Here is a 24,373-nt window from a genome sequence, read left to right as displayed (position 1 = left end):
TAATTTGCAATTTTTCACATTTCTCTAACCCTCGTATGATGCATGGCAGAATGGATGCTCAATGTTTGCTAAACAAATGAGTCTATAGCAGGATATTCAAAAGGAAACGCTAGCTCCATCTTTTGGCCAACACTGCTAATCAACCAGCCTTGAATGAATTATAAGAAAGAGAGGACAGTGTCCAAAGAGAGTGAATGAGACAGCAGGAAATAGTAATTATTAAACCAACCAATATTTGGTGATGTTCATCATGTGTTATTTGTTAAATTATATGATTCCACTGGGGATTTATTCTGGAAAAACTACAGGATTACTAATTCCCTGCAGAAGTTCCTCAATCTCAATGACAAGACAGCTTGATTACTATTAGTAGTATTTACGTTATTATATATACTATGTACAAACATTATATATTACAATATATGCAGCAAACTGTAGGTTACTCATAGGAATAACATTTACTAAATGCCTCCTGTATTCTAGACTCCCTGCCATAAACTTTATATACATAGAACACAGTAGCAAAGAATACTACAGACTTGAAGTCTGACATACTTGGTTTCAATCTAGGTTCTACTACTTCTTTTCTGTGTGATTTGGGCAAATGCTTCAGCTTCTAGGGGCTTTAGTTCCCTCTCTCATCTCTAAAATGGGGATAATACTACCTACATCTCAAAAGGTTGTAATAAGTAAAGGAGAAAATGCACATAAAAGCACTTAGCATAGATAGTGCCTACCATAGCAGCACTACTGGTTACCATTTGTAACTGAGCCAATTATGGTCTAATTCTTCCTTCACTATTTGGTGAAGCCCCCATATCATATATTAAATTCTCATATATACAAGGATCTGTTCTACCCTACTTATTCTATTTTTATTTCTCATGCCAGTACCATACTGACTTAAGTTTTAAATATGTCTTAATGTACGGTAGTCTCCCCTTTTACTCCACTTCTTTTAATTTTAAATAATACTTATGATTTTATTCTGATTTCAGAAGTTCATTATCATTCAGAAAATATGAAAAAAGCAACAAAAAAGTATAAAGAAAATGAAAGATAAAAACTGAAATAATTTGTACTTTTACCATTCAGATATTACCACTGTTAAGATTATGATTTTGGCTTCCTTCTTCCTAGCATCTCAATTTTCTCTATTTCAATATATAGAATACTGTATCTTGCTTTTTTCACTCAACATTATGAGAACTCTTCACTCATTAATTACTTTTCAAAAACATTTATCTTTCATTTTCTTTAAAATTTTTTTTTTCATTTGATGGGACGCCTGGGTGGCTCAGTCGGTTAAGTGTCTGCCTTCGGCTCAGGTCATGATCCCAGGGTCTGCATCGGGCTCTCTGCTCAGCCAGGAACCTGCTTCTCCCTCTCCCTCTGCCCCTCCCTCTGCTTGTGCACGCGCATGCGCACGCTTTCTCTCTCTTTCTGTCAAATAAATAAAATCTTTAAAAATCTTTTTTTCATTTGAGTATAGCTGACACATGATGTTACATTAGTTTCAGGTGTACCACTTAGTGATTTAACAAGTTTATATATATATATTAAGATTTTATTTGAGAGAGAGAGAACAAGCAGTGGGGAGGGGCGGGGGGGGAGAGAGAGAGAGAGAGAGAGAGGGAGAGAGGAGCAGACTCCCGCCTGAACAGGAAGCCTGATGCGGGGCTCCATCCCAGGACCTGGAGATCGTGACCTGAGCGGAAGGCAGATGCTTAACTGACTGAGCCACTCAGGTGCCCCAAGTTTATATATTATGCTCTGCTCACAAGTGTAGCTACCATCTATCACCATACAAAGCTATTAAATATCATTGACTATATCCCCTATGCTGTGCCTTTTATTCCCATGGCTTATTCATTCCATAACTGGAAGCCTGTATCTGCCACTCCCCTTCACCCATTTTGCCCAGCCCCCACCCCCTCTCTTCTGGCAACCATCACATTGTTCTCTGTATTTATAGGTCTGATTCTGCTTTTTGTTTGCTTATTCATTTGATTTTTTAGATTCCACATACAAGTGAAATCATATGGTATTCGTCTTTCAGTCTGACTTGTTTCACTTAGCATAATACCCTCTAGGTCCATTCATGTTGTCTCAAATGACACTATCTCATCTTTTTGTATGGCTGTGTAAAATTCCATTTCATACACACACACACACACACCCCATTCTTATCCATTCCTCTATTGATGAACAGTTAGGTTCCTTCCATATCTTGGCTATTGTAAATAATGCTGTAATAAACACAGGGGTGCATATATCTTTTTGAATTAGTATTTTTGTTTTGTTCGGGTACATACCCAGTAGTGGAATTATTGGATCATATGGTATTTCTATTTTTAACTTTTTGAGGAACCTCCATACTGTTTTCCACAGTGGCTGTACCAATTTACTTCCCATCTACAGGGCACCAGGGTTCCTTTTTCTTTACATCCTCGCCAACACCTGTTATTTCCTGTACTTTTGATTTTGGCTATTCTGACAGGTGATATCTCACTATGGTTTTGATTCATATATATCCCTGATGATGAGTCATGTTGAGCATCTTTTCATGTGTCTGTTAGCCATCTGGATGTCTTTGGAAAAATGTCTATTTAGGCCCTCTGTCCATTTTTTAATCGGATTGCTTTTTGGTGTTGAGTTGCAGAAGTTCTTTATATATTTTGGATATTAACCCCTTATCAGATACATCATTTGCAAATATCTTCTCCCATTCAGTAGGTTGTCTTTTTGTTTTGTTGATTTTTTTTTTTCACTGAGCAAAATCTTTTTGTTTTGGTATAGTCCCAACAGTTTATTTTTGGTTTTGTTTCTCTTGCCTTAGGAGACAAATCTAGAAAAATGTTGCCAGGCTGATGTCAAGGAAATTAGTACCTATGCTCTCTTCTAGGATTTTTATGGTTCCACATCTCACATTTAGGTCTTTAATCCATTTTGAATTTATTTTTGTGTATGGTGTCAGAAAGTGGTCCAGTTTTCCCAACACCATTTATTGAAGAGACTATCTTTTCCCCATTGTATACTCTTGCCTCCTTTGTTACAGATGAATTGACCATGTAAGTGTGGGTTTATCTCTGGGGTCTCTATTCCATTCCTCTGATCTTTGTGTTTATTTTTGTGCCAGTACCATACTGTTTTGATTACTACAGCTTTGTAGTATATCCTGAAATCTGGAATTATCACACCTCCAGCTTTTTCACAAGATTGCTTTGGTTATTCAGGGTCCTTTGTGGTTCCACACAAATTTTAGTATTATTTCTTCTAGTTTTGTGGCAAATGTTGGTATTTTGATAGGGATTACATTGAATGTGTAGATTGCTTTGGGTGGTATGGACATTTTTAACCAAAAACATGATTTTTAATGACTGCATATTCATGATGTGAGTATACCAGTTTACTTAAACATTCCCATAACAGTGGAAACTTATACTGTTAACAGTTTTTCTTTTATTATAAATATATATTATATATAATAGTATAAATAATACTACAAAGATCACATACATATATCTCATCTGTATCTCTGATTATTCATTCTCTTAGGATAGATTCTTAGATTTGGAATTATTGTGCCAAAGTTATGTCCATTTTAAAGGTCCTCAGTACATTTTGCAAAACTGTTTTCCATACCAGTTTGTCCTATCTTCTAGCAGTGTATAAGCATGTATTGTTATCATTAATGTTTGATGATTTGAAGGGCAAGAAAAGTCTCTTGCTATTTAAATATCTCTTTGTTGCTACTGATGAGGTTGCATATTTTTAAAAAATTTTATTTATTTATTTGAGAGAGAGAGAGCACAAGCAGGGGGAAGCAGCAGTGGGAGAGAGAGAAACAGGCTCTCCACTGAGCAGGGAGCCCAACTCGGGGCTTAATCCCAGGACCCTGGGATCATGACCTGAGCTGAAGGCAGACGCTTAACCGACTGAACCACCCAGGCACCCGAAGGTTGCATATTTTTTACAAACACTTATATACTTCTATGACTGGTCTATGTCTATCATAAACATATCAATTAATTTTCTTGTCCTACTTATAGCTCCTTCTCAGATAATCTAGAGCTTTATCTTTATGATAGTGACGGCTATTTGGACACAGAATAGACAGCGAATCTAAGTCAAATCAATCCATGGCTTGCCAGAGTCAAAAACTTGAGCTAAAAGATCCCGAGAGTGATGAAACAGAAAGAGTGACACAGGCCCATGAAAGAGTAGGGGCAGTCTCCATTTCTGCCTTTCCAGCACTATTCCCTGTGTGTACCTTTCATGACAATGAGCCTACCTGGTAGGTAGAGATGGCTTTTACTCGTTGTAAACAAATGAATCTGAAGAGAATGTCATTTACCCATTTTTGTTTTGGGATGCTAGTACAGGCATATTTTGTTTTATTGTGCTTTGCAGATACTGCACTTTTTACAAATTGAAGGTTTGTGACAACCCTGCATCAAGCAAGTCTATCAGCACCATTTTCCCAACAGCATTTGCTCACTTAGTGTCTCTGTATCACATTTTGGTATTTCTTACAATATTTCCAATGTTTTCATCTTTATTATATTTGTTATGGTGATCTGTGATTAATGATCTTTGATGTTGCTATTGTCATTGTTTTGGGGGCATGACAAACCACATCCATATATGACTATGAACTTAATTGATAAATGTGTGTATGTGTTCTGACTGCTCCATCGACTGGCTGTTCCCTAGTCTCTCTCCCTCTCCCCAGGCCTCCTTATTCCCTGAAACACAACAGTATTGAAATTAGGCCATTTAACCCTACAATAGCCTGAAAATGTTCAAGTGAAAGGGAGAGTCACATATCTCTCACTTTAAATCAAAAACTAAAAATGATTAAGCTTAGTGAGAAAGACATGTCAAAAGCCAAGATAGGCTGAAAACTAGGCCTCTTCTGCCAGTTAACCAAGTTGTAAATGCAAAGAAAAGGTTCTTAAAGGAATTATTCACTATTCCAGTGAACATATGAATGGTAAGAAAGAGAAGCAGCCTTATTACTGATGTGGAGGAAGTTTTATGGTCTGGATAGAGGATCAAACCAACCACAGCATTCCCTTAAGCCAAAGCCTAATCCAGAGCAAGGCCCTAACTCTCTTCAATTGTGTGAAGGCCCAGAGAGGTGAGGAAGCTTCAGAAGAAAAGTCTGAAGCTAGCAGAGGCTGGTTCATGAGGTTTAAGGAAAGAAGTAGTCTCCATAACACAAAGGTGTAAGGTGAAGCAGCAAGCGCTGATGTAGAAGCTGGATGTAGCAAGGGAATCACCTGCTCTTTGTGAAAGTAAGTCAATGGCAAACTTCACTGCTGTCTTATTTTAAGAAATTGCTACAGCCATCTCAGCCTTCAGCAACCACCACCCCTATCAGTCAGCAGCCATTAACACTGAGGCAAGACCCTTCACCAGCAAAAAGACTGATTTGCTGAAAGCTCAGATGATGGTAAGCATTTTGTAGCACTGAAGTATTTTTTAATTAAGGTATATATATTGTTTTTTTAGACATAATGTTATTGTATACTTAACAGGCTACAATACAGTGTAAACAACTTTTATATGCACTAGGAAACAAAAAACTTCATTTGACTTGCTTCACTGTGATATTCACTTTATCACAGTGGTCTGGAACTGAACACACAACATCTCCGAGGTATACTTGTAAATAGAAAGCCATATTAGTTTGAGACTATTGACAAACTAACTGTCCTGACTTGCAAATATTTCCCAAGTTTGTCATTTGTCTTTCAATTTTATGTATTTTGGGATACACAAGCTCTTACAATTATTGATCTCCTTTTTATATCTTCCCTTTTTTGGTCGGGGAGTGCCTCAAGTCTTAATCTTTTTTCTTTAACACTAATCATTTTTTAAAATAAATTTTTATTTTGCAAAAATTTTACATATACAGAAACTTACCTTTAAAAAGTTCGGTTGAGGTATAATTTACATACCATAAAATCCATCCACTGTAAGTGTAGAATTTAATGATGTTTAGTAAATTTACAGAGTTGTGCAACTATCATGACAATTGAGTTTTAGAGTATTTTCATTGCTCCCGAAATATACCCCATGCTCATGTGCAGTCACTCCTCATTTCCACCCCAAAGGCAACTACTAATCTACTTTCTATCTCCATGGATTTGCCTTGCTGAACATTACATACAAATGGAATTTTGTGGTCTTTTGTGACTGGCTTCTTTCCCTAGCATAGTTTTTTTTTTTTTCCCCAAAGAGAGAGAGAGAAAGCACAAGCTGGGGAGACAGGCAGAGGGAGAGGGAGAAGCACACTCCTTGCTGAGCAGGGAACCTGATGCCCGGCTTGATCCTAGGACCTTGAGATCATGACCTGAGCCGAAGGCAGACACGTAACCGATTGAGCCACCCAGGCGCCGCTCCTTAGCATAGTTTTTAATTCAACTTTTAAGTTTGATATTGTTGTAGATTCACATGCAATTTTAAGGAATAAAACAGAAGGATACCTTGAACACTTTACCTAGTTCTCCCAAAGGTACCATCTTGCAAAATGTAATACAACATCACTGCCAGGATACTAACACTGACCCAATCAAGAAATAACAGTTCCATCACCACAAGGATCCCTCATATTGCCTTTTATAACCATACCCACCTTCTTCCTCCACTCTATGTTCCTAACCTCTGGAAATCACTAATCTGTTCTCCATTTCCATAATTTTGTCATTTTAACAATGTCATATAAATGGAATCACACAGTATGTAATCTTTTGGGATTGACTTTTTTAATTTAGCATAATATCCTTAAGATTCATCCAAGTTATTGTGTGTTATCAAGAGTTTGTTGCTTTTTACTGGTCAGTAGAATTCCATGGTATGTATATACAATAGATGAACAATTCATCTATTTAAAAAATAAAAAAAAGAAATCAGGGTTGTTTCTAATTTTGGAGTATTAAGAATAAAGATGCTATAAACATTAGTGTTCAGGTTTCTGCAGGGACATAAAATTTCATTTCTCTGGGGTAAATGCCCAAGAGTGTAATTTCTGGGTTGTATAGTTATTTTTTAAGAAACTGACAAATTATTTTCCAAAGTGGCTGTACCATTTTACATTTCCAACACTACTGTATGAATGATCCAGTTTCTCCACATCCCCCCAGCATGTGGTATTATCACTATTTCTTTTTATTTTTTGAGAGAGAGAGCATGTGTATGCATGCAGGGGAGGGGAGGGGCAGAGGGAGAGGGAGAGGGAATCTTAAGCAGGCTCCACCCTCAGCACAGAGCCCATCTCGGGGCTTGATCTCACGACCCTGAGATCATGACCTGAGCTGAAATCAAGAGTCAGATGCTTAACTGACTGAGCCACCCAGGCACCCCATCACTATTTCTTATATTAGCCATTCTGATAGCTGTGTAACATCTCATTGTGGTTTTAATTTGCATTTCCCTAATGGCTAATAATATTGAACATCTTTTCATGTATTTATTTGCTATTGTATATCCTCTTTAGGGAAATGTTTATTCATGTATTTTGCCTATTTTTTAATTGGATTGTTTGTTTTTGTGTGTGTGGTTTTTTTTTACTGTTGAGTTTTGAGAACTCTTTATATACTGTAGATACTAGTCCTTTACTGAATATGTGGTTTGCAAACATTCTCTTCCAGCCTGTAGTTTGTCTTTTCATCCTATTCACATGGGCTTTCTTCCAGTTGGCCAAAGTTTTTTTTTTAAAAAAAACACATTTATTTTAAAATTTTACATAATCTTTGGGTAATTCAGAATTAGATTAGGCATGTTTCAGAAGCTTCTGAGATTGAGGTCTCTAAACCAATGTGAATAGCTTATGTGATTGGTGGAAGGATTGTGGGACCTCATGACACAGGATGAATAGATGGCTACTGATGAAGGCAGAACCCCTTATGGATAGGGACTTTCCTGTAGCACTCAGTTATCATTTTTAAGTTATCTGTCACAAATATTAAATATGTCACCAAACCAACAATACCCCTATCTCATTTGCATTTTACTTGTTTCCATGTAGAAAAAACACAGAATTAAAAATTCTGTAGACCAAGAATCACACTTAAATTAATCTGATCCCTTATATTAATAATAACAATTAAGAGCTAGCATCTACCCAGTGTAGTCTCAGTGTCTACACCAACACCTATCTCCTGTTGATGGAATGCCACCTTCCTCTCACTCAGTGTTTGTGATTCAAAGATTGCAATGAGTGCCTCCATCAGAACACGAACCAACCCAGATGGGTGCCTGGCTAGCTCAGTCAGTAGAGCATATGACTCTTGATCTTGGGGTTGTGTGTTCAAGCCCTACATTGGGTGTAGAGATTATCTAAAAAAAAATAAGCCGGGAATTCATGGGCCCAAAGAGGTGGAAAAGACTCACTCCACACAGCAGTAAGTGGCCCAAGTGCTCCACCCATTCCCAAGCAGAATCAGGCCTGAGTTGCAAGGAGCGAGGAGGAGGAAGGGCGCGTTCTGCACCCTCCACTGCCTTGGATGGTTTCCTGGGTGTTCCAGGCAGGGTAGTTATTGTCTCCCAATAGGATAGTTAATTCTCTGAGGACAGGACCCCCTCTCTGGCCTCCCTCAAAGCAAGGTCCTCCTCAGGTGTGAGCACAGAGCAGGTCCTTAATGAAGGAAGGAAGGAAGAAAACCACAATGTACTGAGCACCTGCTATGTGCCAAGTACAGAACCAGGACAGATATTTCATGTGACCCTCACAACAGTCCTGATGTAGGCTCATCACCCCCATTTTACAGATGAGGAAACAGTCTCAGGAGAATTCGCCCATGGTGGAATAGCTAGTAAGTAGGGGATCATCAATTTGAAAACCCAGGGCTTCTCCCTTCAGGGCTCCTTCTACTGCTTATATAAGCCAAGGGTTTAGGGCAGCAAGTGAGTACTGCAGCTCCCAGATGGCTGGTCTGGAGCTCACACTTAAGAGGCCCTTGAACACATGGAGTCCAGAATCCTGGGTCTAGGATCCCTGGCTCTACAGCATTACTTTCTGACCCTATGTGAGTCCTTTACTTTCTCCACACTGGGGGCCGGACTACTCCAATGTGCTTCTCCACTGGGGGAGGGGGTAGCAAAACTACCTGGAAGCATGTTTGCAGACCGTGGTGGCAAGACCTCTGTCTGGAGACTCTGACGTTGCTCCCTTGCTGGAGGGGTGGAGGGCACGGCAGTCTGATAAACATTGTGAGAATCAGTCATGATCTCTAAGGCTCTGACTTCTGAGAACGACTAAATTCTAGGGAACCACATCCCCACTCCCTGAGAGACGTTCCACAAAACGCCCATGAAGGTCAAAAGAAATTGTCAGGTCAGGATACTCAAAGTAGAAAATGCTTAAAAGCAATTTGAGAGAGGGGAAAACTACTACTTTCAAAGGGAAAAGCAAGATTGGCAGTCAGGAGGGGGTAGGGTGGGCATCAACAGGGAAGCAGTGGACACGGTGGGCAAACCCAGCTATAGGGTAGGGTCTGGCCAGGGTGAGCCTGGACAAATCCGGTTTTTGGCATCTGGCTTGCCTAGTGTGTGCCATGGGGCTGTACTTGCTACCTCAGACAGGGCTAAGGGTTTCCTCAAAAAATAATTTGAGCCTTTAAGTTCAGGCAGACCTTAGAGAGTAAATACGGGCAACAACGGCAGAAAGGAAAACACAATTCAAATGACTCAAATATCTGCTTGACATGTTTCTTCTCTTCCTCTAAAATTTCCTCCACAGCCCCAGCTCTGTGAAGCCCTCTCCAGCCACAGACACAGCAAGTGTATGGCCCCTCCAAGTGTGCTGGCCTCTCCACAACACCTCCCTCCTCCAACCCTGTGTAATGAACACACTGTATCCTCCCTGTCTCTCTCCCACTGAACTATGAGGAACTGGAGGATGGTACCCTTCTGTGCCTCTCATCTCCATATGGAGATGGCTATGGGTTCATCAAGACCCTTTGCTCATAAGCACCCAGGCTAAGGATCCACCAAACCAGCCAGACAGACAGAACACCACCTTTCCCAGGGGCATGGTCCTTGGGGGCAACTTTGTTCTGGAGGAATTGAGCATGTTTCCTATGTCCTGTACCACTTACTGGCCCCCCAGAGCCACCCTATACCAGGGCACAATCATAATTTGGGAGAATTTAACACATGAAATCAGTGTCTAGGTGCAGATTTCAAGCAATAGAGAGTGCTGGTTTGTGGGAATAACATTCCAGTGGGGGAAAACAGCCCAGCTTTGGCAGCCCTGGTGGGAAAGGTGGAGCTTGCATTTACCTGTGGAAAGAAAGCTAGGTGTGTGTGTACGTGTGTGGCCAGAGGATTTGGGCTCGCATATCTCTGCAGCTACAGGGCAGGCTGGACCTGGCTGCTTGCTTTTGGGCTCCTCGAGCCTGGGACTCTTGCTGACAGAAAGCCCACAGTGCAAGCTGTGATTATTCAGGAATGTGGTCTGCCCAGGCTTGATGGAGAAGGGCAAGGGGACCTGACCAGGGAGCCCATGCTCAGCAGCGAATTCTCTGGAAGCCAGGCAGTGTAGTTTTGCCAAGCAGGTAAATGTCCTTGTCTGTGCCCTGGTTGAGGTGCTTCACCAGATTCTTCTCAAAGAGGAGTGGGTAGTAGGCACTCACCGTGCAGGCACTGCCAAAGAACTTCTGGTAGTAGTAGCACACATTGGTCTTGCACTTGGATGGGAGGAACTGGTAAATGTCCACCTGGTCACACAGCATCCCAGAGGATGGGGGATTTGGCTGAATCTCTTCTGTGGAGACTTCTTGAATGATGTTCCACAGCTCCCAAGGCATCTTAGGCTTGAGGATATAAAAGGGCTGATCAGGATGCAGCTTGCAATACCTCTTATAGTTCTCAAAGAAGCTGTAGTCAGGGCTCCGGTTCCACTTTGGGATATCTGAGTGGCAAACAGATGGGTCCCACACAATTAGGAATCCCTCACTGTACAAGCTGTCTTGAGGAAGTGCCCTGACGAGGTGACCAACTGAGAGTCCATCAGGCGAAGGGTAGTTTTAGTGCCCACATTTTGCTGGAAATTGGTTGTGGGTGCCCCATTAAACCCTGGGACTGCGTCATGATCATCTATTTCCTGGCCCATCTGGGAGGACTTCAGAGATTCTGCTGATGAGATAATAGCACACCTGCCCCATGGCCCAGCCTTGGTCCTAATGTTCTCCTTGGGCAGGAAACCCTCCCATTTGGAAATGTTGAAGGGAAAATCTACAGCCTCTACTATGGATATGTTCACAGGGTCCCAGAGGTGGCAGTGCAGGGCCTCTGCACTGAACTTGACCCCCGGCCCTAGCCCCTTGTAAGACACTTTATATTTCTTCATGTTCAGATAATTCCTCCAGATTTTCTGCAGCCTGGTGATAAAGTTTTTGGAAGAGCTGTTCTTGTTCCACACTTGGAAGGAGGCCTGTGGCTTGGCCTTTGCTGGGCCCCAGGGCCTGTTGGCCTGGCTGCCCCTGAGGGATTCTGGGTGCTTCTTGAAGTCATAGACCATTTCTCCAAACTTCTCAACATCTGGAATTCTTTGGTTTGCAATTTAAGGGAATCATAGTAACTCCATTTCTTCTTCTCCTGCCACACACAGATGACTGCAAATAGGAGAAAGGCCAGCACACAGCAACTGAACTTTCTCTTCAAGTTGGTGTAAATCATAATGAAAGAGGCATTCAAGGCAGCCACTCTGTTCCAGAGCAGGAAAACAAAACTGGTTTTTGGCTAAGCCCCCTGGGGCTGCAGGCCCTTCAAGTCCTCAGGAACCAGCACTATTCTCCATGGGAGGAATGTTTACTTTATTGGGCCTGGAGGCCAATGTTCATTTATCTCAGGATGATCAAAATTCATCTTGATGTTTCCAGGGCCAAGGTCAGTGCCTGTAGCTCAGCTCATGTGCCAAATAAGCAAACATTTTCTTCCTGCAAAGAAGGTTCTCCTTAGCCCAGGAGTAGGGGCACACATCCAGCCTGGGATCAAAGCATTCGTGGATGAGGAAGACCTCAGTGCTGGGACAGAGGCTTGGCGCCAGGGCTTGGGCCCACTCAAGGAGACCAGTTCATTTTCAGCTGGGCTCCAGGACTTCACTGCTTCTCTCTGGGCTGCTTGCTGCAGAGCTCTGCACAATTGGCTTTACCCTGCTTGCTGCACCCTTGACCACCTGGGCTGCAGCCGCTCCCTTTGTAAGCGCCAGGTGGCTTCCCAGGCCTGGCCCTGTTACCCCACTCCCCTCCCCCAGGTACCAGCCAACTCTATGCCCTGCAGCCACAAGGGCGCCTGGTGCCAGGCACCAAGTCCCGGCAGGAGGGTCTTCTGGGGAGGAGTGGGGAACCTGGGCTGAGCTGGGGATGGGACGGTGAAGGAGGGAAGAAAAGAGCTCAACTGGCAAAAGTTTTTAGTTCTAAGGAGGTCCAATTTATTAATTTTTCCTTTTATGAATTGTGCTTTTGGTTACAAGTCTAAGAACATAAAATCTTTAAAAGATCAGTTAAGTGAATAGTGAGAAAAAGTGTATTTATACAACTTTTTATATTTGCCTATGAAATTACCTTTACAGGTGGTCATTACTTATCCATTTGGTGTCATTGCCTTTCAGTCCAAAGGACATTTTTTTTCTGTTTTACATGTTTATGTACTGTTTTTTTAATTCTAATTCCAGCATAGCTAATATAGTGTTAAATTAGTTTCAGGTGTACAATATAGTGATTTAACAATTCTATTTACTACTTACTGCTCATCAAGATAAGTGTACTATTAATCCACCCATCCCCTCACCAACCTCCCCCTTCTGGTAACCATCTGTTCCCTATAGTTAAGAGCCTGTTTGGGGTTTCTTTCTTTTTGTTTTGTTTCTTAAATTCCATATATGAGTGAAATCATATGGTATTGGTCTTTCTCTGACTGACTTATTTAGCATTATACTCTCTAGCTCCATCCAAGACATTGCAAATGGCAAGATTTCTTTATTTTTTCTGATTAAATAATATTCTATTGTATATAAATACCACGCCTTTACCCATTCATCTATTGATGGACACTTGGGCTACTTCCATAATCTGGCTATCACAAATAATGCTGCAATAATCATTGTGGTGCATATATCACTTTGAATTAGTGTTTTGTATTCTTCAGGTAAATACCTAGTAGTATGATTATTGGATCATATGGTAGTTCTATTTTTAATTTTTTGAAGACCGTCCATACGGTCTTCCATAGTGGCCGCACCAGTTTGCATTCCCACCAACAGTGCATAAGTATTCCTTTTTCTCCACATCCTCACCAACACCTGTTGTTTCTTGCGTTTTTGATTTTAGCCATTCTGACAGGTGTGAGGTGATATCTCATTGTAGTTTATTGTAGTTTTGGTTTGCATTTCCCTGATGATGAGTGATGTTGAGCATCTTTTCATGTATCTGTTGGCCATCTGGATGTCTTCTTTGGAGAATGTCTATACATTTCTTCTGCCCATTCTTAACTAGATTATTTGTTTTTTGGGTGTTGAGTTGTATAAGTTCTTTATATACTTGGGATACTAACCCTTAATCAGATATGTCATTTGTAAATATCATCTCCCATTTGGCAGACTTCCTTTTAGTTTTGTTGATAGCTTCCTTTGCTCTACAGCAGCTTTTTATTTTGATGTAGTCCCAATAGCTTATTTTTGCTTTTGTTTCTCTTGCCTCAGGAGACATATCTAGAAAAAAGTTGTTATGTCTGATGCCTGTGCTCTCTTCTAGGATTTTTATGGTTTCAGGTCTCACATTGAAGGACATCATTTAATACTTCCTATAATGCAAGTGGTAGCAATAAATTCTCTTAATCTTTGGTTATCTGGCAATCTATTTATTTTACTTTCCTTTCTATTTTATAGGTTGAGATAAAATTAACATACTATACATTTTGTGTATTAAATGGGTACAATTCAGTTTTTTTTAGTATATTCTCAGGGTTGTATAACCATCACCACTATCTAATTCTAGGACATTTAACTCACTCCCAAAAGAAACCTTGTATCCATTCACTCTATATTTGCCCCTCTCTTAAGACCCTGGCAAACACAAATCTTTGGATTTGCCTATTCTGAACATTTCATATAAACAGAACTGCATGATATATGTCCTTTTGTGACTGGTGCCTTTCACTTAGCCTAATGTTTTTGGGTGGTTCATCCATGCTGTAGCATGAATTAGTAGTTAATTCCTTTTTATAGTCGAATAACATTTTATTGTCTTAATATTTATTTTGTCTGGTATTATTACAGTCACTCCAGCAATCTTATGGTTGTTGTTTGTATGTATGTATTTTCCCATCTTTTTACTTTCCATCTATTTGTATCTTTGATTCTAACCTTTGTTTCCTGTGGATAGCATATTGCTGGATTTTGTTTTCTTACCTAATCTGACAATCTCTGCCTTTTGATTCGATTTTTAATTCACTCAAGTTTAATGTTATTATTGATTTGCACCTGCCATTTTGCTTTCTATGTATCTCATGTGTTATTTGATCCACTATTCTTTCCTTATTGTCTTCTTTCTTTTAAGTGGATATTTTCTAGTATAACATTTTAATTCCTTTAATAATTTTTAAATTACATATTTTTAAAGATTTTATTTATTTATTTGAGAGAGAGAGAGTGTGTGAAAGACTGAGCCTGAACAGGGGGAGGGGCAGAGGAAGAGGGAGAAGCAGACTCCCTCCCTGAGCAGGGAGCCCCATGTGGGGCTCGCTCCCAGGATCCTGGGATCATGACCTGAGCCAAAGGCAGATGCTTAACCGACTGAGCCACCCAGATGCCCCTTAAATTACATTTTTGAGTTATTTTCTCTAGGGCTTATAATATACATCTTAACAGTATCTGCTTCAGATATATACTAACTTCATTCCAGTGTAATATCAAAACTTTATTCTTATGTAGCTCTATTCCCTCCCCTCATTTCTGTGGTATTATTGCTATACATGTTACATCTGCACAAACCCAAGAATACATTGTCACAATCATTACCTTATATAATCTTACTTCTTTTAAAAAATTAGAGAGGAGAACAAGTACATATTTATAGTTTTTGTTGTATTAACCTAATTATTTCTGGTTCTCTACCTGTGGATTTACCATCTGGTGTCATTTTCTTACTCTAATACATCTTTGTTCCCATACACTTTCTTTTTTGCTGATTTGTCAAATATATTTCTATATGATATAGGCTCAACAATACAATTATATACATATTGTTTGATGCAATTATATTTTAAATAAGAACTATGCAATTATTCTGGTTTTTGTATTTACCTACATTAATTACCTTTACCGGTAGTGTTTTTCCATATGAATTTGAATTACTGTCTGTTATTACTTGCTTTCAGCCTGTAAAACTTCCTTTAGTATTTCCCATAAGGGAAGTCTGCTAGCAACACATTCTCTCAGTTTACCTTTGAATGTCTTTATTTGGCTTTCGTGTTTGAAACATAGTATTATTGGATATAAAGTTGGCAGCTGAGAATTTTATATTTAAGCACGTTGAATTATGTTGTCCCACTGCTTTCTGGTCTCCATTGTTTCTGATGAGAATCTAATCTTTGTGGTTCCCTTGCATGTGATTAGTCATTTTTTCCTTATAGTATTCAAGATCCTCTTTTTGTCTTTGTCTTTCACCATTTTGACTATGATATGTCTAGTGTGGTTTTCTGAGCTCATCTCATCTTAGATTATGAAATAATGTGTTTTTTGTCAAATTTGGGAAGTTTTCAGCCATTTTTTTCAAATTTTTTAATTCCCCACTTCCTGCTGGTACTCCCATTACATGAATGTTGGTGCACTTAATGGTGTCACGCACTTTTCTGAGGCTCTGTTCAGTTTTCTTTATTCTTTTATCTTTTTGCTCTTCAGGCCACGTAGTCTATATTAATCTGTCTTCAAGTTTGTTGCTTCTTTCTGCTGCCAGTTCAAGTCTACTGTTGATCTCTAGTCAACGTTTCATTTTGGTTTACTGTACTTTTCAACACCAGCATAGTCCACTTGGGCTTTTTTTAAGACTTATTCTTTATTTATATTCTCTATTTGAGGAGACCCTGTCATCATGTTTTCTTTTAATTCTTTATGCATGGTTTCATTTGGCTCTGAACATTTTAAAAATAACTGCTTTTAAGTCTTTGTCTGCTAAGTCTACTATCTAGGCTTCATTAAAAGCCTGTTTTATTTACTTTGAGTGGGTCACACTTGCATATTTTTTAGAGTGTCTTGGAAGTTTTTGTTGAAAACTGGATATTTTAGATAATATACTGTAACAACACTGGATACTGACCCCACCCTCCAGCCCAGAGCTGGTTGATGTTTGCTTGGTTGTTCTCTTGTTTATTTAGTGACTTGGCTGCACTAATTATGTGAGTTCTATTTCTAAAATATGTAGGATGCAGCCTCTGATGTCTCTACTTGTTTTTCTTTTAGCTTGGCAACCTAGATGTTCCCTCCCGGGTCTGCATAAGCCACTAATTGGTCAAAGATTATGCTTAAACCTTCTTAGCCAGTTAGATTTTTACCTTTTACCACTGAATATAAATGTAGAGTAAGGCTGCTATCATAGTTCAGGAAGTTGACACATTTTTGCCCTATATTCAATGAGGGAATATTAGTTTGGAGGCTCCTTCTCTGATCATTGCTAAGAAGGCTAACTTTGGGTATTCACAATCTTCTGGTCTGGCAATGATGAGTTTTATTTTTGTGCTAAACATGGCTTCCTAGGAGTTGCCTCTGGGTCAGAGAAGCTTATTGTTCAGTTGATGCTTGATCAGAGGTGGTATTTCAATTCCTTGTGTCAGTGAGGCATCTGCCCTGTATTGATGGTCTCTGGGTGGTTTGGGGAATGCTTTGAAGTCTGTCCTGTGTCCTGTTCCGGTTGCTCTGGAGTGGGTGCCATCTAGTGCATGCATACACCCTTCCCGATCTCCAGAGTTGACTGTGATCCTAGGAGGGTTTTTCTTGGCTGTTTCTTTCCCTGGTTTTCTCTATAAAACTTCTGGATGCCCTGGTGTTCTGCATGTATCATGGAGCTACCAGCCTCCTCTTAATTGCCCATCATCAAGATACCTGTTGTTCTTGACATGCTCTTAGGCATGGAATTCTCCATACTCTGCTCCAAATAGAGACAGTCCCTTCAGGCAGGTGTAGAGCTCCTCGTTCTTATGGCCTACTTTCTCCCTGAAAAGAACTGCTCATTGCACCATGCTGAGGCTGCTTTTCCCAGAGTGACAAGTGACACCCCTGCTCTGTAAGTGTGCACTGAAAAAGGGTGGGGTGGTTGGCAGCCCCTAGTCTTTTTGGTTTGATCCTCCCAGTGTGGAAACTCCTTCCTACACATGCGCTGGGGTGGGAATGATTAGGGCCCCAAGTATTCTTGGCATGCTGCCCCTAGATTAGAGCTTCTGCCCTGAGTGGGGGGGTTGGTGGGTGATCCTCTTTACCATGCCTACCTGGACACAGGGCAGGAGTTGATGAGAAATGGCAATGTTTTCCTCCCCGGGTGAAACCATGACCCAAGAATGAGAGCTGGGAGAAGGAAACCTCATCTTCTTGGCTATATATACCTAAGGGTTAAATGATCAAAAAAAATGATTTTCACCAGATAAGGTGCAATTTTGCTGGGGAGTGGGTTTGTCCACGTCCTTACTCTGTCCTTTTGGAAGGGGAAGAGGAAAAAGGTATCCCTTATGTACTTTTTTTTCTTTTGTGGTAAAATATATATAATATTTACCACATTAATAATTTTTCACTGTACATTTTCAGTGGGATTAAGTACATTAAGTACATTTACACCATCACCACCATCCATGTGCAGAACTTTTTATTCTTCCCAACTTGAAATTCATGCCCACTAAATACTCCCTATTCCCCCAACCCCAGCCCCCTGGAAATCACCATTTTACTTTCTATCTCTGAATCTGACTACTCTAGGTACCTCATATAAATTAAATCACACCATATTGTTTTGTGACTGGCTAGTTCACTTAAGTATAATGTCTTCAAGTTTCAGCCGTGTTGTAGCCTGTGTCAGAATTTCCTTCCTTTTTAAGGCTGAATAGTATTCCATTTTATGTATATACAACATTTTGTTTATCAATGCATCCATCAGTGGAAACAGGTGCTTCTACCTTTTGATTATTATTAATCTTCTTTTGATTCCTTGTATGTGATAAATTGTTTTTCTCTTGCTTCTTTCAAGACTGTCTTTGTCTTTTATAACAGTAAGTGTGGATCTTCGAGTTGACACTTGGAGTTTTTGATCTTGGATGTGTAAATTTATGTTTTTCACCAAATTTGGGAAGTTTTCAATTCTTAGTTCTTCACATAGTTTTTCTAACCATCCCCCTCTCTCTTGGGTCACCTATTGTGCTTATGTTGGTATGTCTGATGTCCTGATAGGTCTCTTAGTCTCTTTTCATTTTTATTCTTCTTTTTTACATTCTGTTCTTCAGATTGGATAATTTCTATTGATCTACCTTTAAGTTCCTTGATCTTTTTCTTCTCTCAGCTCAAATCTACTATTGAGCCTCTTCCTTCAAGTTAATTTTTCATTTCAATAATTGTATTTTTCAATTCCAGAATATCTATTTGGTTTCTTTTTGTAATTTCTATCTCTCTATTGCTATTCTCAGTTTGATGGGTCACTGTTATCATACTTCAATTTTTAAAATATGGTTTCCTTTAACTCTCTGAATAGATCTATTGTAGGTATTAAAAATCCTTATTTACTATGACCTACATGCATACTCCCTCAGAGACAGTTGCTATTGCTTTTTTTTTCTGTGTATGAACCACATATTATTATTTCTTTGGAAGTCTTATAATTTTTTGTGGGCACTGGACAGTTTCAATCATATATTGCAGCAACCCTCCCAAAGCACTGTTGTTGCTGTTGTTTTGTTTGTTTAGTGACATGTCTAGACTAATTTTGTAGAGTCTGTCCCTCCTGCAGAGTGTCGCCTGATAGCCCTGCCCAGATTTTTATTTTTATTCTTAACTCTTCTTTTCATTTTTAAGCCTAGCTTCCTAGGCATCTGCCTTGGATCAGCATAGCTTACTGGTCAGCCAATGATTAGTCAAAGGTTGTGCAGAAACATCTTGAGCCAATAAAGCTTCCATTTTTGCCAAGGGGATCTAAGTGTAGGTTAGGGCATGCATTAAAATTTTAGGCAGTTAGACGTCAGGCTTTTATTTTTATCTTGTGCAGGTCTATGTAATTGGGACTCTCTCCAGCTTCTCTTGAGTATGTATGTAGCCCTACGATGTACACAACCTTTCAGAGCCCCAGGAATATAAGGCAGCTTATCAAAGTGCTTTATGATTGTCTTATTACCCAGTCTACCAGTTAAATTTTTAGCACAATGTACAGCAGCCACTGGCAACAGAGGTGTTTGCCTTCCCGGATACTGTTATTGTTTTTGATACTGCCCTGGACTTGAGGCTTTTCATTTAAAAATTCCTTTCTTATCTCAAGATCAGTTAAATCACTACTTAGTTTTTATTCTATCTTTTATCTTTTTTCTTTTACCTTTATCTCTATAGTAAATCCATCTGGAATTTATGCGAGGCAAGGCCCGAACTTGATGTTTTCTCCCCAAATACCAATATAGCTTTCTCAACAATTATTTAAAAATTCCTCTATTCCTCACTGATTTGTGAAGCTTCCTTTGGCTTGTTTTAAGTTATCATATGTCTAGGATCTTACTCAGTATTATCTGCTCTAAAACAATGACCTGTCAATTTTTATGCCAGTATCACATCATTTTAGTATAAATTTAGAATACATTTGGGTATTTTTTTTGTTTGAGCCAAGACTGCTCTTTTTTGTAATCCCAAGCTATTCTTATTCATTTGTTTCTCCCAATAAACTTTAGAATTATTCTGTCAAGTGAACAAGAACTAGTTCTTATTTATCTTTACTTTTTACATATCACGATGGCACTTGGTTAACTCAAATGCCCTATTACAGCTGATAACAAATCCACTGCTTCTTAACAGAATTATTTGTCAGAAAAGATTCAACTTTACCCATGAATCTAGAGGTATGACCTTGTCCAATTTCATGTTCTGTTTCTGGAAAACTGTTGCGATTTGAATGAAATCTTGCTACAAATGACAGGGCCTTGTTACATGCCTCTCCACATTCAACAGGGCTGCTCCCCACTCCTGGAAGCCTGACAGAGTTCATTATCCTTTCCTCCTCAGTGGTGTCTATTATATGTGTAAAGGTTATGCCTTCCTCAAACTGTACCAACCTTTCTTATAGACTCTCATTTCTCTAGGCCAACTGTCCAAGAGCTGCATCAACATTAACTTTTAGTCACAACTTCCCCTGCATTACTTTACTTCCATGAGAGGTATCTTATACCTATAGTTAGCAGAAGCAAATGAGTTTAGACTCCTAGTACCCAATTAGGCCACAGTTCAACACTGCTACCCAGTCTTCACCTGACATTGCTGAGCAATGCAGTGTTTAGGATAAGTTAATCTTCATTTAAAGTTGAATTTTAAATTTCCAACCAGATTTTATGTTAATTTTTAAGACTATTTTTCCACCATTTTGTCTTTTAAAGAGCATAGGAAATGGGAGTTGGAGAGACTTGGGTTCAAACTCTTAACACTACCCATTACTAGCTATGTAACCTTTGCAAGTCACTTCTCTTTGAGCCTTTGTTCCCTCATCTATAAATGGAGATAAATAATATTTACATTTTAGCACTATTATGAGGATTAGTAGCATTGTACACAAAAGGCTGACTTAGCACATTGCCAGGTACATAACATGTAATATTATAGAACCTGTTCTTGATGATTTTCTGAACACTGATTATTGCCTTGTGCTTTATTAATGAACTTATATGGGTTACTGGTTTATACAGGGCAGTTTCCCCTATACTACATGGGTTCTTAGGTCTTTTTAAGAGTAATATTTGTACCTTTTTCCCTAAAAAAGGCAGCTTTTAAGCTGCCACTTATCACTGCTGTCACTGGGGCTGGTTCTAAGAATAGGTCCTACTCCTCGTCTCACCTCCCTTACAATTTGCTGCTTCTGATCTGTTGTACACTGTAAAATCAGATAACCAAATTGTCAGAAATGTGTCTAAATTAAGAATAAATAGGTTGAGCAGGAGGCTATAGGGTTTTCTTCAGGGAAAGCATATGGAACCTATTAGAATATTAGAGCATAGTCTTTGTGATAGCTATCAGGGCTATTCATAAGCCATTCTTATTTTCATGTTCCTGGAAGTGTTTCAAAAAATCCAGAGAATCAAACATATGGAAAAATGAGCTATTACTGTACTTTTGAGAATAAAGGTAAATAAAACAGGTAATTCCAGAGTTAATATGTGACAATGCAGGGCTGTGGCCCAGAAACATGTTAGAAGCTTGGAGGAATGAATCCTGTCATTATTCTAATTGGGAAGACTTCTTAAGTCACCAATTTTAATCTCAAGGCAGTTAGAAAATTAACAAATATTAAGCATCTATTATATGATCGGGCCCCTATATGCATTACCTCAATCCTCAAACAGCCCTGAGAAATAAGAATTATTATACCCATTTATGGTAAGGGAATGGATGTTCTAAAAGGTTAAAATGACTTATCCAAGCTGTAAAGTCCCAAAGCCAGAGTTCAAACTAAGGTCCATCCAATTTCAAAGGTCAGTGCTCTGTAACCCTTTGATGACTTGTTGAGACTGACTTCTTCTCTGCACAAAAATTTACTTCCTCTACATCAGCAAATAAACAATGAGAAAGTGTAATAGAAAACAGAATGTCATCCATAATCACTACAATATATATCAAGTACCTAGGACTTTAAAACGCAGAAGACCTCTATGGAAAAGAAACTAACTCTACTAAGACATAAAGGAAGAGGTAAACTATGATCTCTGGATGGGAGCACTTAACATGATAAAGATGTCAACTCTCCCCAAATTAATCTATTAATTCAATTCATTGACCAAAAACTCCCAACAAGATTTTGTGGAAACTGGACTAATTCTAAATTATATGTGGAAGAATAAAGATCACATGGTTCAGAAACAGTTAGTACACATCTGACACAAGAAAAGTACAGAGTGGAGATTTGCCCTACCTGATATTAAGGCAAATTAAAAACCTATAATAATTGAAACAATGTGATCCTGGCCAGAGATCAAATAGGCAATGGAAAAAAAACGAATCCAGCAATGTACTCATGAATATATAGGAATTTGGTACATAAGAAAGGTGGTAATATACATCAATGGAGAAAGAAGAGATCATTTAATAAATGCAGTCGGGAAAACTAGCTTATTATGTAAAGAAAATGAAATCACCTTTCTTACAGAATATACAGAATAAATACGTATTATATTAAAGACCTGACATGGAAGGCAACATTATAAAACTATTAAAAAATGTAGAAAAGTATCTTCATGACACAAAGGTAGGAAGAATTTATTAAATAAGAGCTCAAAAGCACACACCACAAGGGTACAAGTTGAAGGGTGTGATAAAACCAAACTTAAATATTTCTTGGTTGGGGTGAAGTATACTGATGTCTGCAACTTATTTGGAAATGCATCCAAAAGGATGGATAAATGGCTGGCTAGAGGTGGACAGATGGACAGTTATATAGGATAAAGCAAGTGTAGCAAAAAATTATAGAATCTAAGTGGTGGTCATATGGGTATTCACCATACTGTTCTTCCAACTTTTCTGTGTGTATGAAGTTACAACAATAAAAAAGCTGGTGAAAATGAAACACTTCTGTGTTCAATAAAATATTGTACATAGTTTTTAAACTGTGACTGGAAAATATATTTGATATACACACACAGATACAGAAATGATATTTGCTATATACGTATGCATATACACACATTTGACAAGAAACTTCTGTGATCGGCAAGAAAGACAAGTAACCTAAGAGAAAACTTGCAAGGTAAAATAAATAGGCACTGCAGAGAATGAGAAAACAAATGGTTAATATGTATAAAGCAGAAGCTCACCTCATCTATAGTCAAAGAAATGTAAAGTAAAATAAAAGGTACAACTTGAGGGGTGCCTGGGTGGTTCAGTGGGTTAAGCGTCTGACTCTTGGTTTTGGCTCAGGTCACAATCTCATGGTTGTGAGATCTAGCCCCCGTCCAGCCCCCTGGTGGGCTCTGCGCTTAGTGCAGAGTCTGCTTCAGATTCTCCCTCTGTCCTTCCCCCACCCCTCTCTTAAACAAACAAACAAACAAATAAATAAGTAAATAAAATCTTTAAAAAAAGATACTACTTGAAGTTCACTGGACTGGCAAAAATTAAGAAGTTATGTGGTATCAGTACTGGCAATACTATGAAGAAAGAGAAACGCTTACGTGTTGTTCACAGGACTATATATTAGTACAGAAATGATCTAGAGCAACTTGGCAATATGTGGCAAAAAAATATATATACATATCTTTTTTTATTTTAGATTTTATTATTTATTTGAGAGAGAGAGTGAGCGAGCACATGAGCAGGGGTTGGGGGAGAGAGGCAGAGGGAGAGGGAGAAGCAGGCTCTCCACTGAACAGGGAGCCCCATGTGGGGCTCGATTCCAGGACCCCATGATCACGACCCGAGCCGAAGGCAGACACCTAACCAACTGAGACACCCAGGCGCCCCCCTATATGCATATCTTATAGGATCCAGGAACTCTACTCCTGAGCATATACTTCAGATAAACTGACACAGGAACACAAAGAAACAAAGACATCTATGAAGGTATTTCCTGCAGCACTGTTTGTAACACTCAAGAACTGGAAAACAATAAATATTGTGTGACATTACTATCTGATGGAACATAATCCAGCAGTCATGAGGAATGAACCATGTATGAATATGGATAGATCTCAAAAATAACAGAGTGAAAAAAATAAGAAATAGAATGAGATGTAGAGCACCTTCCATGTTAAAAAAGAGAAAAAAATCTACACATACAAATAACACTATAGACTCTGCAAGGATACACTTATGTCTAAATAAATACATGGAAAATGGCTTGGAAGGACACACACCAAATACCCAAGAGTGGATAACTACAGGAAGAGAAGGGAATTAGATCACAAATAAAGACTGAAGGGGACAAAAACCAAATATAAAACCAAATATAAAAGTTCACGAAGATCATGCGTGAACTGATGTTGACAGAGGATCATGAAGTGAGGAGACTGTTGTAGCAATCAATTTCAGTGTTTCTGAATTCTAAGCTAAACATAAAACAAAAACCTCCCCATCCCAAAACACCATTAAAACACATGCTTAAAGGAAATGTGAAAAAAGTAAAAGAGAAATGAACTGGTCACCTCCCTGTCACAT

At 39.0% G+C, this 24,373-nt stretch overlaps 1 protein-coding gene and 1 pseudogene across 3 annotated transcripts in view; both read right to left on the bottom strand.

Annotated features, from left to right (window-relative positions):
• The window catches only part of FAM120C (family with sequence similarity 120 member C), a 106,956-nt gene that overhangs the window by 19,762 nt on the left and 62,821 nt on the right, over positions 1–24,373 (bottom strand). The gene's annotated exons all lie outside the window — the stretch shown is intronic.
• On the bottom strand, positions 1,556–24,371 carry LOC102738156 (beta-galactoside alpha-2,6-sialyltransferase 1 pseudogene; annotated as a pseudogene).

This window comes from Leptonychotes weddellii, chromosome X (assembly GCF_054177405.1).
Source record: "Leptonychotes weddellii isolate Sample4059 chromosome X, ASM5417740v2, whole genome shotgun sequence".
NCBI lineage: Eukaryota > Metazoa > Chordata > Mammalia > Carnivora > Phocidae > Leptonychotes > Leptonychotes weddellii.
Note: the sequence above shows the minus strand (reverse complement) of the source record. Positions and strands in the feature narration are given on the sequence as shown.